This window comes from Vombatus ursinus, unplaced genomic scaffold (assembly GCF_900497805.2).
Source record: "Vombatus ursinus unplaced genomic scaffold, bare-nosed wombat genome assembly UNPS02014799.1, whole genome shotgun sequence".
Classification (NCBI taxonomy): domain Eukaryota; kingdom Metazoa; phylum Chordata; class Mammalia; order Diprotodontia; family Vombatidae; genus Vombatus; species Vombatus ursinus.
In genome coordinates this window covers 25,082,516-25,099,338 of record NW_020954577.1, presented here as the reverse complement: position 1 = coordinate 25,099,338, position 16,823 = coordinate 25,082,516, and positions in this window count along the sequence as shown.

Below are 16,823 nucleotides of genomic sequence, written 5' to 3'. Positions count from 1 at the left end.
AGCTGTTGTCTCCTACAAAAGCATGAATGTTCCTTCTGGTTGCTATATGACTTTGAATAATGGAACATCATGATCTCTGGCTCATAAGAACCATTCACAGAGCTGTAAGACACCTTCGAGATCATCTGGTCCAACTTACAGATGAAGAAACTTATGTCCATAAAGATATAATACTACCAACTTAAAGCTGGAAGGAATCTCACAGGTTAAGTCTAATCCCTTCTTTATGGATGAAGAAACTGAGGCATGGTGCAGTTAGTTGACTTGGCCAAGATCTTCACAAGTGGTGGAGGCAGGATTTGCATCCAGATCTCCAGATTCCAAATCCAAAGATCTTCCCATTGCATCACTGTGCTTCCCCAAGTCATACAGGTAGTATGGTTAAAAAAAAAAAAAAGTAAAGTGGTAAAGTCAGGATTTGAACCCAGGTCTTCTGATTCTAAGTCCAGTGCTTTTTATGCTATATCCCACCTCCCCATCTCAGAATCATGGGTGACCTAAAGGGCAGTAGAAAGATCATGGTGACTATAAGTATGTTGCCCACAATAAATGGTGAATGCATTAAGGACCCATAACTGGAAATGGATGCGTGCTGGAAAGGAAAACAGGTGGATACCCTGTGAGTTGCACTGGTAATGGAGAAGTATTAAAAGACCTAGAAAGTGTCTTGGTTCTATCCTCTATGAAAAGACATAGATGATAATCACACAGGCTGAGCGAGTGAGGATGGCTGGCCATCTGCACCAATGGAAGGAGACCAGAAGCAATGAGATAACAGCAACAACCATAATAGTAACTAATGTTTCTATAGCATCTGCTATGTGCCGGGCACAGTGAAACATGGAAATGTCCTGCCCGCACTCCTAATAAGACTAGAAAGTGGCAGCTGTAGCTTTGTGGCCTAAGAGCTGTTCTTGGAACCAGGAAGACCTGAGGCTGACTCATACTGCCTGTGTGACCCTGAATAATGGTCAGCTTGCTGTCCCTTATTTACAGCGCATATAGCTTGTGTATATATGTCGTTTTATATAGTTTACCCCATTAGAATGTGAGCTCTTTGAGGGCAGGGATAGCTTTTACCTTTCTCTGTGTCTCCAGCTTTCAGTACAGTGCCTGGCACATAGGCGTTTAATAAATGCTTGCTGATTAATTGACTTTATATGCACACTCACTTGAGCCTAAAGCAAACCTTCAAACTTCCTGGTGCTTGGAGCCTTATAGAGAGAACTGGAACTGGGAGCTCTGATGTGATTTGACCCTCCTTTTCCAGGAATTCCTAAGAAAGATCCAGGGTGGCTGCCACTCTGAGACTGTTGAAAAGAAGTGATAGCTCGAAATGACCTGGCTGATGCTGTTATTTCAGCTCTTATGTCATACTCCCTTACAGAGAGTAGGCACTAGATGGATGCATGCAGTTGGATTGATTAGGAGGTAAAGAAAAGCTATTTTAGACAATAGGGGGGAAAAAAGCACGTGATATCTGGAAACAAGGAGATGTCACAGGAATTATGACAATGTGGTTCTTATCTAGGCCCCCAGGAACAATCTCCCGGCAGTGAGGGGTGGGGGGAAAAGAGTTTTGTTAATGCCTGCATAATTCACTCTCATCCTGCTGAGCAAAATGCAAAGATTAATAAGATAATTAATCTCCATCCCTGCTCCCACCCCTGGCTCACATAAACAAGGTCTTCCAATCGTCATTGTTTCTGGAATCCTTCAGGTCCTCAGAACAAAGGCTGCAGCAAAAATAATTTTGTTAAAAATATGGTAATATGATTCAAAATGAGCATCACTGAACAGTGTACACAATTATCCTCTCAGAAGAATCTACCAATAGAGGAGCCTGGATCCAAACTTTTCCCGCATCAGCCAGTGCAAGATGGGGTGCTGCTATGTCTAATCTGTCATTCCTTCTTTCCACCATTCTTTTGTTTAAGAAGGTAAGCGCCCTCCAGAACCTCTCTTAATATCCTGAAGAATTATCTTTGCCCTCTCCCTCCAGTTCCCCACACATTCAGCACCCCTGCTGCAAGCATCAACCTTTGATGTGGATGGCAGTAGACCTATGTCCTGTGTGCCCACCCTTGGAAAGTGCCAAGCTGGTGGTCTCAACCAAGATATTCATAGGAACTAGCTGGGAGGACCCTCTCTCTCTCTCTCTCTCTCTCTCTCTCTCTCTCTGTCTCTTTCTGTCACCTTCTCTCTCTCTTTCTTGCTTTCTATATATATTTGCATGTGATTTGCATTTAATTTACATGTAATTGGCCCATCTCTGCACAATCTATCCTCTGGCATTTTTTTTTAAAAAGGTTGGCACATTATTGTTGCTACTTCCAGGATGACTCCTCCCACCCAAGTTCTCTCATCCTTCCCAGCCTTCCACTATCACATACTTAGATTCTCTCTTCCAGTAGTGTTCCTCCGAGGGCAAGGGCAGTTGCACAGAAGCCAAAGAAGACTGAATGAACAAGTAGCAATGAGTGGATTGGAGAAGAAATGAGCACATGGATCGTGTATCACGATGGGACAGAATGTAATAGGTTTCCTCTGAGGACATGGGTCCTCAGAGCCAATGCTTCAATAGTTCCAATGTTTCAAGCACCATAGAAGAGGATTTTTAAAAAGAGAACAGTGAGAAATGTCCCCATTGACATCAATGAACACAGCCAACTGAGGTCTCCGTGCCATGTCATCACCGACCCATGGGAAGTCCAAGAGCACCTTCTCATTTGGGTCAGCTGTGGTTTTTCTAACCAAGCATACCTATTTATATTCTGGACCCCTTAAACCTTAGTTTGTAAAGTATTCTCTCCACTCCCACATGGTGGGGAGAAATACCCTTTCCATGTATCCTAGGGATTGAGAAAGGAGGTGAGTCTTCCTCCATAAACCCACCAAGAACTGTTAGGGGCTGCAGAGGTGGTAGTTAAGCCAATTCACCTTGGATGATGGCCCCTACCTGAATGCTGTGGCCACTTTTTACTGATTCAAACTATCTAATCTGGCTTCTCTTTGCCTCTGGGGACATTGGTATGTTATCCTTCCAGAAGACATAAAGGTACAAAGGTACCCAAAGAGGAAGCTGGCAACCTGAAGGATAAACGTGGCTTATTCAAATAAAATTTTGGCAGAAATATTTTTGGTGATAACATTATAGCAAATCCTCTGGAATGAATGAAGAATTTCTAAAAAATTATGTGAATTTTCATCCCCTAATTTACAGGATCATGGATCATAGAGTTAGAATGAAAGGGAATCTCAAAAGTCATCTAGTCTATCCCTCTGATTTTATGGTGGAAGGAAATTAAGTCCAGGGAAGTTAAGTGACTTACCTAAGGTCACACAGGCATCAAAGATGGGATTTGAACCTAGCTCTTCTGACTCCAGAGCCAGTCCTCTTAGCACTGTAAAGAAAGAGCCATGGTCTATCTAGGAAAGAGGTCTCCAAGCCATCATTAGGGCTGCATTGTAAATGTCATATTCTATTTCACACAATTTCCACCACTAGGTAATCTTACCCTGTGATGGGGAAAATTAAGCTCAGATATGCAGCTCTGAGGCCGAATCTGAAAGATACACCATCTCCACTAGGTTCCCCTCTTGGATGTCCTCAGGGTCCTGGTTCCCAATCACTCTAGAAGCAAGCTGAGGGCTTCAAAAGACCCCACAGGAAAACAAGACCATGTCATACGAGCTCCTAACTGACTCCCTCCTGGAGTGATAGTAGCCAGGGCCATACCCTACATTTCCAAGACAGATAGGAGAGGAAAGCCCTGAACCACCAAAGCCAAACTGCTGCACACTTCTTGCTCTTACCTCCCATCTATACCCCCAGGGTCTCATGTACCAGACTGAAACCATCACAAGAGTCAAGCTGGTCTGCTCAAAGTATGTCAGCACTAAAGACAGTGCCAAGCTGGATGGAATAATCGTTGAGTCTGGGTGGAGTCTATGATGCCCACCTTCAACATACTTCAATGTACCAAGGCTGGGCTTCTCCAACCCTCTACTTATTACTGCCACCCTGATGATGTTCCTCGCTGATGCAAAGCTCCAGATGAACCCAAACTTTTTGCTGATTCTTATCTCCAACACACAGCCCCAGCTGAGGTTTTCCACATTTTATTGGTTGTTAAAAGTTGACACGGGAATAGAAAACCCAAATAGAATTGCAACAGGAAAACTATCAGGGAACATGAGTAGTGGCCAAATCAAGAAACCAGACAACTAACAGATCCAGGTGCTAGGACATGAATTGAGATTTAGAAGACAGAGCTTTTTCTTCAAAAAGACAAGGAATAAACGTATGATCAGCTTGCAAGAACATCCCAGGACACACTGGTCAAACTATCTTTCTTTCTCATTCCCTGCAGTAGCTAATGACTGTGTTCTTTGGGTGTACCCAAAGTCAGGAGCAGAGGTAGGATGTGAATTTGCACTCATAAGGTCAAATGAAATGTTGGAAGGAATCGTAATGGAGTTATTGTTGTTCAGTCATTTTCAATCGTATCTGACTCTTCATGACCCCATTTGGGGTTTTCTCACTCCCATTGGAGTGGTTTGCCATTTCCTTCTCCAGCTCATTTTACAGATGAGGAAACTGAGGCAAACAGGGTTAAATGACTTGCTCAGGGTCACACAGCTAGTAAGTGTCTGAGGTCAGATTTGAACTCAGGAAGATAAGTCTTCCTGACTCCGGTCCAGCACTCTATCGACTGCACCTAATCCTAATGGAGGAACACATCTATATTACAAAAAGGCAGAAATGCAGCCTGCCTTTGGAGACTAAAATGATAATTTAATAAAGGCTTAAGATATGCATTAACAAAAGAAAGCAAGTTTGTAGACTCTGGAAACTGGAAAAGTTCTTAGGCATCATCTCATCCAGAGTTTCTAAACCTTTTTTTGTGTGTCCTGCATCCCTTTGACAGTCTGCTGAAGTCTATAGACTTCTCAGAATAATGTTTTTAAATTCATAAAATAAAATCCATAGTATTACAAAGAAAATCACCTGCATTGAAATATCGTTAAATTTTTTAAAAGTTCATGGACCCCAGGTGGAGAACTTGTGATCTGGTCCAATTCTCTCACTTTGTAGATAGGTCTTCAGGATCTAGAGAAGTGGCTTGCCCCAGAGCACACATCTGGTTCTCTCTGATACCAAATCATAGGACTCGAATGAATGAATTTGAAAGTATTTATTAAGTGCATAATATGTGCTAAGCTTTGGGGATACAAGAGAAAATCAAGATAGACAGTCCCTGCCCTCAAGTTTACATTCTGAAAGAGGGAGATACATATAAAATTTTAATTTAAATTCTCTTGATGATGAAAGACAAATGTAAGACTAAAGTTTCCATTTGCTAGCCCCTAGTTCAGGAGTCACAATGCTTCCCTCACTATTCTTTGCAAGTAGGCACTTTGTCTATTCAACCAATCTGGTGAATTGTTTAGAGAACCATAAAGTATATGTGAGTGCTTTGTGACTCTGCTCCAGTGATGATAGGGATGGGCAGAAGTGACCTTGACCCTTTCTTTGACAAAGAAGCACAAATAATGCGCCAGTGTAAGCCACTGGGTGGTAACCACCATGCATCATCAACAGAAATACAGTGGAATTGGGGATAATCATTAAGAACTCACCCGGAATGACCCTCCAGTCAGTCCTAAAATTCCGAAGCAAGTCACTTATTGGGTCATTAGTTTGTAAATGCTTGGTGGACTATTCTGTGAACTTCAACTTTCACTGATGTGACTTCAATGATTTCTGAACAAGCAGTTCTATTTTAAGGGGTTCCCATCATGAATAGAGTTCAGTTTTCCTACTAGTCATTTTGCACGCATGGCCCCAAAGTCAACTGGCTACTTCCTTGATTATCCTAAAAAATGACCTTTCCCCATGAAGAAACACAGCTTTTATGTTCCTTTTTTCTTTTAATTTAAACTTGAGCTTCTAACTTTTTTCCCATAGGTCAGGTTTTCTCCTTTTCTTCTGTTCATTCTGTTTCATTCAACGTTACCTCTTAACAGCCAAGTGCCGCTAAAATTAGGCTTGGTGCTTTCCTCAATCCATCACCAAAGTACAGAGCAAAGAATGATGGTTACTGATGCTGTCCCAGATGCCAATTAGTCATGTGACAAAACGCAAGTCACTCTGTGCACCTCACTCTCCTCATCTGTGTAAAGGGAATAATTAAAAACACAATCAGTCAACAAGCATTTATCAAGCACTTACTCTGTGCTAGTGGAAAGACAATTAGCTTTGGAATCAGGAAGACCTGGATGAAAATCCTGCCTCTGATTCATACCAGTTGTGAGACTATGGAAAACTCACATAACTTCTCAATGCCCCATGCAGCTCTCTAAAACTAAAGTGTACAGGTGAGTTACCAGTATGCATTGATAGAAGGTCTTTATGTACTGGGATTTCATTACACCAATGAGGTAATACCAAAAGACTTAATTCACTTTACTGCTGTGGGAGAAAAGCTTTGCAACACTTAAATTCTTAAAGAAATGAGGATAGCTCTTGTTTTTCTAGTTCTTTGCTTAATATTTCACCATGAAATTTAAAATCGGTGACTTCTTTAGTAGCAGTGGAGGGGAGAAAGAGTATAGTCATTTCATACCATTCATGATTGCATAACTAAAACGTCAGTGCAAATTTGGAGGGCCTGACTAGACACACTTCCAACTCCTCTGAAACTTTAAATAGCTACATTTATAATTTGATTCAATTCTATCTAATTCAACTAACATAAAATGTCTAATTTCATAACTTTCTTGTCTTCGTAGGAACTCAACGTAGAAGTAGTGGTTTATTCTGGCCGTGGAAATTAACATGGGACAGGCTGCTCAGAGGCAAGAATGATCTCTGGCTGCGAATTCAAAATAACAATAATAGTAAGAATAAAATCCCATTTCTAGAGCACTTCAAGATTTACAAATGAGGGTGACCTGGCTATTGAAGATTCTGTTGTTATTTAATTGTTTGCAGTTATCTGACTCTCTGCGACCCCATTTGAGATTTTCTTTGTCACTCTCACAAGGCTCTTTCCCTGCAACAAACCTATGAGTCAGGTAGTACAAGTAGCATTGTGTCTGTTGCATTGAAGACAAAATGAAGCTCATTTTACTACAAGCGTGCCTGTAGTCCCACAGCAAAGAAGGGTTAAGGTTAGGCTTCCAGCATGGATCTCTTGTCTACAAGTCCAACACTTTTCTCACTATTCGAGAGAAGTTTATTATGCTTTACCTTTCCTTTTGAGTCCTACTTTACCTGGTTTTCCTGGGCTTCTGTGTCTGTGGGGAAAATATCTTGATGTTTGTTGGAAATCATTAGCCTGTCTTGAAATCGCAGGCCCTACCACAAGTTTGGAGGTTGAGATACACCTGCCAGGGTGGTAAAAACTGGCATAATGGGGGACTGGTCAATCTGCCATTACAATCGATTCATAGAATTGTCTTTAGTTCAATGAGAGATAAAGATTCTCTATTGACCTCCAGACCCATTTCCTAGAATTAGGTGCTTTCACTTGACATGTGACAGAAATGGGCTATAAATATAACACCAGAGTCAATCTGGGTGAGGGCAGCTAGGTGGTGAAGTGGATAGAGCACCAAGCCTGGAGGCAGAAAGACATGAATTCAAATCTGGTCGCAGACACTTACTAGCTGTGTGACCTTGGACAAGTCACTTTACCCTGTTTGCCTCAGTTTCCTCATCTATAAAATGAGGAAATGGTAAACCACTCCAGTAACTTTCCTAAGAAAATCCCAAACAGGGTCAAAAAGAGTCAGATAACTGAAAACAACTAAACGACAAAACCTGGCAATGGCCAAGTCACCCTCATGCATTGTATAGGCTCTGCCTTCTTAGGACAGAAGCACCCTGTTATGATAATTAGCTTATTTTAAGGCTAAGGGCAATATAATGGCCCCTCATGTCATCTGGTTGAAGGAGCTTATTTCAGATGAATAGTTAGGAATATAATCACAATTGCTCTGAGCCCCCAGTTTGGAAAATGTCTAACATTTAGACGGAGGTTTTGCTCTCTGCCTTAATTATATTCTTGTCTATCTCTGCCCTCTTTGAGGCTAAGGCAAAATTCAGGCTTCTGAAAGAGTTTGGGCAACAAAGCAGCAGATTATGGTTACAATGTCTGTTGAAAGATGGGTACCTAGAGAAGAAGTCAGGGAAGGAGCAGACCTCTTCTTGGGACTTCCCACAGTCCCTGAGTAGGTGGGTGCAACTGATAACGGCAGCCCAAGTCTTCTGCTGCAAGATGCTTGTAGGGTGATAGCTCTCCTCAATTTCTCCTTTCAGTGCCACGGCTCAGTCTTACTTTCTTTTTTACTTTTTGTGGTTGCCCCTGGGCTTCTGATTCTTTCTCTCTCAAATCTGGATGTCCCTGCTGCCCTTCTACTCCCCGACAAAGCCTCAGAATCTCTCCCTTGTTCTGAGATAGATCCTTGTTTTTATACAAGTTGCTCAAGGAGTGATTAAGTCTCTCATTCAGTGCCTTTGATTCAAGATCTACAGGCCTTGTTCACCTAGTTCTGATCAACTGATTCAATCAAGAAGTGTAGCTTCTGTGTATGTATATATGTATGTATGTGTATACATGTATATGTATATCTGTATATCTCTATCTATATATAAATATATCCGCGCTTAATTGTAGCCTAGGGTGGGATGGAGGGGAGGAGGGAGGAAAAAAGAACACAGTAAAAAGTGCACAGCAGAGAACAAAAGAAAACTAACGAGGAAGCGAAGAAAAGATGGACAGCTCTCGACACAACGCATAGTATTTCTTATATAGGCTTTCTTGAAATGGAAATTTATTGCTGTATATTTTGAATACTCTCTTATGTTCTGCTGTGCACATGACATGCTTTTCTCTTTTCTTATTTTGTATTTAAGCTTACAATGTTTTCTTTTTCTTTTCTTACTGTATATTTAACTTTCAGTAATACAAAAAAAAGCAAAAAGTCTAACTTCTTGTGTAACAAGAAGGTATTACCTGTCAGTGGGATAGGATAATCATTGGAGTCTTACTATAGGCTACCCTCACTCTAGGGTTCTAGATTTAGAGCCTAAAGGAACCTCAGAGGTCATCTAACAAAACCCCCCTTATTTTACACATGATGAAACTTGGGCTCAGAGAGGTCAAGGACTTGTCCAAGGTCACACAGCAAATAAGCATCATTCATTGAGCCCAGCTCTCTATGGGTTGCAGCCTACATGTGTTAGGCACCTCTTCAATGCCCTTTAGGTCACCTGTAGCTGTGATTCTTCGTAAGATTAAGGATTTTGAGTCAGGAAGGGCCTAAGGGGTCATCTAGTCCAGTCTCTTTAATTAACAGATGGAATAACTCAAGTACAGAGAAGTTAAGTTCTTTCCCACAGACACATAGGTATGAAATGATGGAACTGGTCCAAATCCAGTTCCTGTGACCCCAACTCCAGCAGCCTTTCCACAGAATTATGCTCAACAGCTGGGCAAGCTCTTAAGCCATGGCCTGTGACCTTGTCTTTCCTACTAAAATCAATGGAATCTGCCTCCCTGTCCTCCTCCCCATTATAAAGTGGCTGGCAATCGCCTAAAGATATTGTGACTAATCCTTAAAGCTGTGGCCCAAAGAGTCTTCAGAGAAGACTTAGACAAGAACTTACTTCCTATCTGAGTGATCTGGGGGTTTTAACATCCTGTCTAGCCTATTGAAACCTCAGAAATGGCTGTCAAATTGGGGAAATAAACCAGAACTAATGACATGGGATTCTTATGTCTCCTAGATAAATTTTACATGGACAACAGATGCAGACAATCCTTCAATTTGTGAAGACCCAGAATGCTTGACCCCTCAAGACTCAGATGGGTGACTTTGAGACTGCACAGCCTTCATCTGGCGCTACTGGTTGGCTGACTCAGGTCCAATTTTTCAGAGTGGCCAGTGGCAGAGAAGGGCGAGAAAGGTTCCTGGTGCCATTTGTTGGATGAGATTCAACTTGTCACACAACATGGTGGAGAGGAGGGAGCATAGGCCCGTGACCTGAACCAGTATCCCAGCTCACACACTTCCTAATTCTATAACTGTATGCAAGTTATTTCACTTCTGAGTCTCACTTTTCTCATCTATAAAATGGAGACAGTGATACTTATGCTATTGACTTCATAGGACTGCCGTAAAGAAAGAGTTGTATAAATCTTAAAGTGATACAGCAGTGAGAGTTTTTTATAAATATTAGCATTGGAAAAGATAAAGAGGTTGTAGCAGCAGAAAGGGAGAAATTCTAGGCCAGTTCTTACCTTTGAAAATACTTTTCAATGGAATACACACCACTGTGATTGCTATAATCAATGACAATAAACATTGAGTGCCTGTTATTTGCAGTCTATCTTTAATCTGAAATTCCACGATTGTAAGAGCAATGAGAAGATTTTGCATGCCTCTCTTTTTTGTATGTTTTGGTTTTTGTCAGACTAATTGCCTGAATAGAGGGTGTTTGGTCTTCAATAAAAATGTTCTAAATACGTTGTTTGATATTTTACCAGTTCTCTACTGCATACAAACTAAACTGGGGTCTGGCAACTGTTTTAACAATTTTCAAAAACATCCTGCTCAGATTTACAAATTCTAGGCCAACTTTATAATGATAGTAAATAATATTTGTGCAACATTTTACAAAGCACTTTATATGCATTATCTCACTTTAAGCCTCAAAATAGGCCCCGCAAAGTCAATACTCTCACATACTCAGATGGATACGTGATCTCCTGAGAGTTCCTTCCAAATAATGCAGATCACCACTCATCCCTGCCTGCTCATTCTGTGTGACTTCCCCAAAGTTCACCATAGAGGGGCCACCCAAAGTACCAGAGGCTTTCTCTACTTTCTTCCAGAAGTTTAAGGGTGGCCCCAGTGGAGGGGCATTCTGGACATCTGTCTATCATCCCTCACTCTCACCAGGAGACCAGTCCATTCTTTCTTTCTGTTATACAGCTTTTTATGATACCCTTTATTCCTGTTTGTTTTTCAGAGTTCCTCCTTGGTTGTATGTTATAGTCTCTTCACTCCCATCATGCCTGTTCTATTCCATTGCTCTCTGTAAGATACTCACCTTTAATTCTTCAGAGGTAGTGGTGTTCCAGGTCTTATTGCTATCCAGCAGCACCAGTAAAATATATGCATTTAAATAAATGAGTCTTTGCTGTCACGGGAAGCTTGAGATCAACAAAAAAATTTTACAATTCCCCAAAAGCAATCTAGCCCTCTTTTCTCACACTTTTCAACTCTTCAAATAGCTCCTTTGAGATTTTTGTGGTTCTCTCTCAAATGAGTTTTAGGAACACAGGACCCTAAACATGAAGGGGTTCAATGAATTTCCTAACCCTAAGTCACATAGTGGCTTGGGACCAGTCAGCACTAGAGGGTCAATCAAAGCATAAGTTTAATCGTAGTCTGGGGCATTCTGATGGCTGCCTGATTAAGACTAGTAGTGGTTCACAACCTTTTTCTCCACCCACTAAAAGAGTTACAGCTCACCCTGTTTTAGCTCCTACACTGCAGCAGATGACCCTGAAGAGGTTAGATGGCTAGATAGCTGAAGCCCAGCAGATGGTAGCTGGTGACTATAATGACATCCAAAAACCCCAGCAAACATTACAAAGGACCCAGCACAGAGATGCTGTGCTCATCACAAAGAGCAGCAAGATGACCTAATCAGAGGCCATCAGCAGCTCTTCAGGGTCAGAAGTGGGAGTGTGGCCTGGCCATACGTATTCCTGGCATATGCCCCTTCCCACAAGCTCCTTGGCTACATGTGTACCCTCCATGTTTGTTCCCTGGTCACACATGTTTGCTCTATGTATGTCCTCCTCCACTGGTTGTATGGTGACACGTGAAGTACTCCTTACACAGAGGGAATATGATTTAGTCACTATTCGTTATGCTATTTGAATAAATGTCTTCTGTTTTGAAATAACACATCCTTTGGCCAGCTGGTAAATATAAATGCATCAATGAAGGCTCACAATGCATGATTTTGATAGGGTACTAACCTCCAGGGCATCTTTTCCAGGGGTCCATCTGTGCTACAATAGTACATTGGAATCCTTTGTATTCTCAGTGTGGAAATTATATTGATGCCCCCTTTATAGGATTTAGATGATAATTGTGCCATTTCAAGTGATTACAAAGGTTTACAGTTGTTTTTATAACATGTTGATGTTCATACCTCTGATTTATTTGTTATCAGTTCCATAGGAACAAAACTCCAATTATAATATTGCCCCCTTTGGGAAATTATGATCTGCTTTATGATAATCTGTTTCATGACAGTTTCCCAGAGCCCGTTATTATGAAGGTTGGGGATTGCTTGTATAGTTACATGTGTTAAAATTACCTAGTGTTTTTAAAAAATGCGTAATGGTAGCAATTGACATAGTCCAATATTTTAAGATAGAGAATGACTTGCCATTAAAAAAAAATACTATCTAATTGACTGTAAAAGAGACAGTTTTTCACTGTCCACATCAAGCAATATTTGCTTACTTTTAGGCAGAGCCAGAGGCTCAAGTGAAATTTTGTTCCTTTTCCCTCACACAACTTGAGCAGAATTGATGTTATGACTTTAACTTAAGCTGATTTGCATTTGCTTTGGCATTTGGTGAAACTGGACTCTGTGACTCAGTTATATTCTGGGTTTCTCCTGAAGTTAGTTCATTCACCTAGTGGTAAGGGCTGTTGATGAAAAAACTGTCAGGGTAGTCCAGACAATTTCCAAAATTACTGACTACAGTGTAACCAAAGGTAACAGCCTATCAGACATAAACGATCAGGCTTCTGTTTTCTCTGTGTCCAAGACCTCAGGCGACTCACAGCATGACCTAGCACATGAGATTTTCCCAGGGACACAGAACAACAGAGAGAAATATCCTAGTGCACAGGGACAGCTGCTTCTAAAGCTGCCATCCTCTACTATGAAGAGATCGTCTGTCTCACTGTCACCCCTCCTTCCAAAACACACATCTCTGATAACAGAAGGAAAATTGGACAGTCTGATACACACTATCCCTAAAGTGGGGAGTACACTATTTTTAGAGTTAAAGGGCATGTGTTTGAATTCCAGATCTGCTAGTTGCTAATTTTATGATCTTGGTTGTTAACTTAACCTTCATGGGCTCAGTTTCTTCATCCATAAAAGAAGAGGGTTGAACTAGCTGATTTCTAGTTCTAGCCTTTCAGCTCTAACTCTATATGATTCTTTCATATGTCTAAGTCATGAAGACCAGTTCCTGGAAGTTGAGAGAGGACCAAGACAGATGGCTCACATTTCCTTAGTGTTTTATAGTTTACAGAACACTTTTCTCACAATAATCCTGCAAAGCAGGTAGAACATTATTATTCTCATCTCACGGATGAGAAAACTGAAGCTCAGCAAGATTGAGTGACCTACCTAGGCTCACCTAGCTAATTAATTAATTAATTAATTAATTAATTAATTAATTAAGTGTCAGAGGTTGGGATTCGAACCCAAGTCGTCCTTTCCTGAATCCACACTCTTTGCTCTTCCTGCTGTGCTTTCTCTCAGAGGTGTAGACCGATAGCATTCAGGGAGCTGAGGGACTGGGCACGTTCCCCTACTGGTAGTGCTACATCACCATCATCTCAGTGTCAGACGTCTAGGCGTGGAATCTCTGGTCTTGTTGCTGCCCATGCTCCAGTATTTAGGAGGATGGGAAAGAGTGGGTGGCTGGAGCCTCAAGTTTATATAGTTCCTCTTAAAAATTTCCAGGGTGGAAATGACCTCAGAGGCCATCAGCAGCAATATCCAAGTTTAATGGTTTGCAACCAGAGGCTTTCCAGGCAGGTGTCTCTAAAGAACTATAGGCTTGATCCCTGTTGGTACTGCAGCCCGCATTAGGTAAGGCCTCCTGATGGCAAAAGGAAACCCTCTGAACTCCTAACCAGTAAGAGGCCCTGGAGAATGAAGGCCCCATAAAACAGGATCCCCCTCAGCACCATGGGTAAGGAAATAATTAGCCAGCTGGTTGCCCCCCAAAATAAAATAAAGCGATCGGTAACAAAAGACCTAAACAGCCAACACAAAACCACAATCTTCTTCTCCAGGAAAACTCTCTTACAAAAATTGCAGGTCAGAAGCTCAGTTCTCATTTAATCGTACAATGATGAAGTTAGAATGGACCTTAGAGCCCATGGGACACACTTCACCCCCATTTTGTAGATGGCAAAACTGAGGCCCAGAGAAACTAAGTTATATGCCCAAAGTCGCGTAACTTGTCTTTGGGAGAGTCAGGATTTAGAACCCAGGTCTACTGACTTCTTGTTCACCATTCTCTTCACTTAGAGCACACTGAAAAGTTTGATGTTGTTTGGTTTGTTTACACTCATCAAGCACACCCTCCTTGGGGGGAGTGACATCTAAAGAGTGAGCTGAATCTTCTACTTCTCTTGCCACTTGGAAGATTGTCTAGTCCGACTCCCTCATTTTACAGACAAGGAAACTGAGGCCTAGAGAGGGGAAGCCATTTGTCTTCAGGTGTCAGGAGATTGGGAGCAGAGAGCTATATCTTACCATTCTTTGTATAGCAAAGTTCACTACATAGCTGGAGAAGCAGGTGGGAATTGATTGGACGAGCTCGATTGTAATCTCCAGGGATGATTTATGGGTGCCCCAAAATATGGGTGATAGGTTCTTGGTATAATGCAACAGATGCTCATTACAAAAGCAGCCTTAGGGTGGAGGCTGTTAGAGTGTAGTGGGAGAGCTAATGGTTGTGCTGAGCTATATACATTGACATGAAGTTTGAGTGAATGGTGGAAAAAGCCAACGATCTATAGTGGCATCAGTGCTAGGAAGTTTGCCTTGAATCTTCTTGCCATGTGTTGACATCATCTTGGGTATGCTGGGGGAACTATTTATGACTTCCAGAGCGTATTCACTATGCCTTGAGGTTGATGGCTGGGTTGTTTAACTACCCCATGGATATATATCGTTACAGAACAAGTAATGCTAAGTGTAAAATCGGAGATAATCCAGCACTGCTTATCTGAATCAAGATATGTGACTGAGCTTATCTCTGGTTCCCATCCCTGAAGGACAGTGTTTGGGGAGGAGCAAAACTGGGTATCCTAACACAAGAATGTGGGTCATGTTAATCATGAGTTTCCATTGGTAAAAAGCAACATTATGTGTTTGTGTGTGTGTGTGTGTGTGTGTATGAGAGAGAGAGAGAGAGAATACTCCTTACTGTTAATCTCATTCTGGCATGAAACTAATCTTTTGTGTTAAGAAACCCAGTGTGTATGCATAGTACCATTTTCCATTCTGTGCTAATGTAAACAGTATAAGGCTGAGTATTCCCACTAGACTTTCCCTCATCAGTATGTGAACTCCTTGAGATCACGAATTGTCTTTTGCCTTTCAATGTATCTCCAGCACTTAGTATAGTGCCTGGGACATAGTAGGTGCTTAATAAATGCTTATTGATTGAATATTTGAATTCTCCGGCATTACAAAGGATTTTGAATTCCATTGATGTAGAAACTCTGTCAGAGGATGCAAATTACAACCCATCCCTGCCTACCCATTCAGTATGACTCATCCATATCCTACTGTAAATCTTCCACATGAATTTCAATTGATATGCTAGGTGTCTTCCTTAAAATACATTAGTGAACTAAAGTGCCCTGAGTTTTTTAGATGCTCATTTTATTTGCTATTCATAGCTGTCAATAATGCTTTCTCTCATTCATGGATGTCAATCCCTGGGAAACTAATTAGAAGTCCCAGATATAGTGTAGGCTCCAGTGGGGGGATAGAGGTGGCAGTATACAAAATGGTAGTCAACCCATATGTTGGGACTTTTTTTTTTAAAATAAAAGACTGACTTATTTCTTATAGGGGAAAAAAAATGAGTTATAATGGCTATCTACTCATTCATATCCTCATACTCATATTGCATCTCACCAATGGAGACTGATCATAGGAGCTTAGGGTCTTAGATTTAGAGCTGGAAGGGATCTCAGAGTCATATAATCTAATTCCTTCATTTTACAGATGAGGATAACAAGGCTCATGGAAGTTAAGTGACTTACCCAAGGTCATATAGACAACACACTTCAGAGGTAGGATTTGAACCCAAGTCCTCTGACTTTAGAGCCCATGCTCTTTCCATTGTACCACACTACCTCCTGTAGCATGACACACTTGAGGGTGTGGTCAGCATCCCAAATCCTTGGTTGATTTCTTTGGACCCTTGAACAGAACAAGGTTTTGGGGTCTGGTGATCTCATCCCCTTAAGTGAGGACAAATATTGAGTTTCTTAACACACACACAGTCCTTTATTGGCAATGTCATAGCCTGAGTGCAGTTTTCTGTGGGTTCATTCCTATGTACCCCAACGGAATGACCTCTTCATCTTCCTCTTCAGTTGGGTGCTTATCCCAGAGACTTCCTTTTTCCATCATCTGGATTTTCAAGGGCTGGTTCCTGCCACTTATTTTGAGATACTGACATACCTCTATTTTATACTATGTGATGTAATTTGTTGTTTCTAAACCTCAGCTTAGTCATATATAAAATGGGGGTTTTAATGTTGAATTAACCTTCTGGTGGTGATGTCAAGAGGAAACTGCTTTATTCGTTGTGAAGAGCCATACAAATGTGAGCTGGTGTAGCAAAGACTTCAGTTATCTGGACTTTGATAGCTTTTGCACAGCTGTCTTTATCCCAGTCATACTGTGTGCACCAGCTCAAAGATGTACATAATCACACTTACGTGCACGTCTTAGAGCA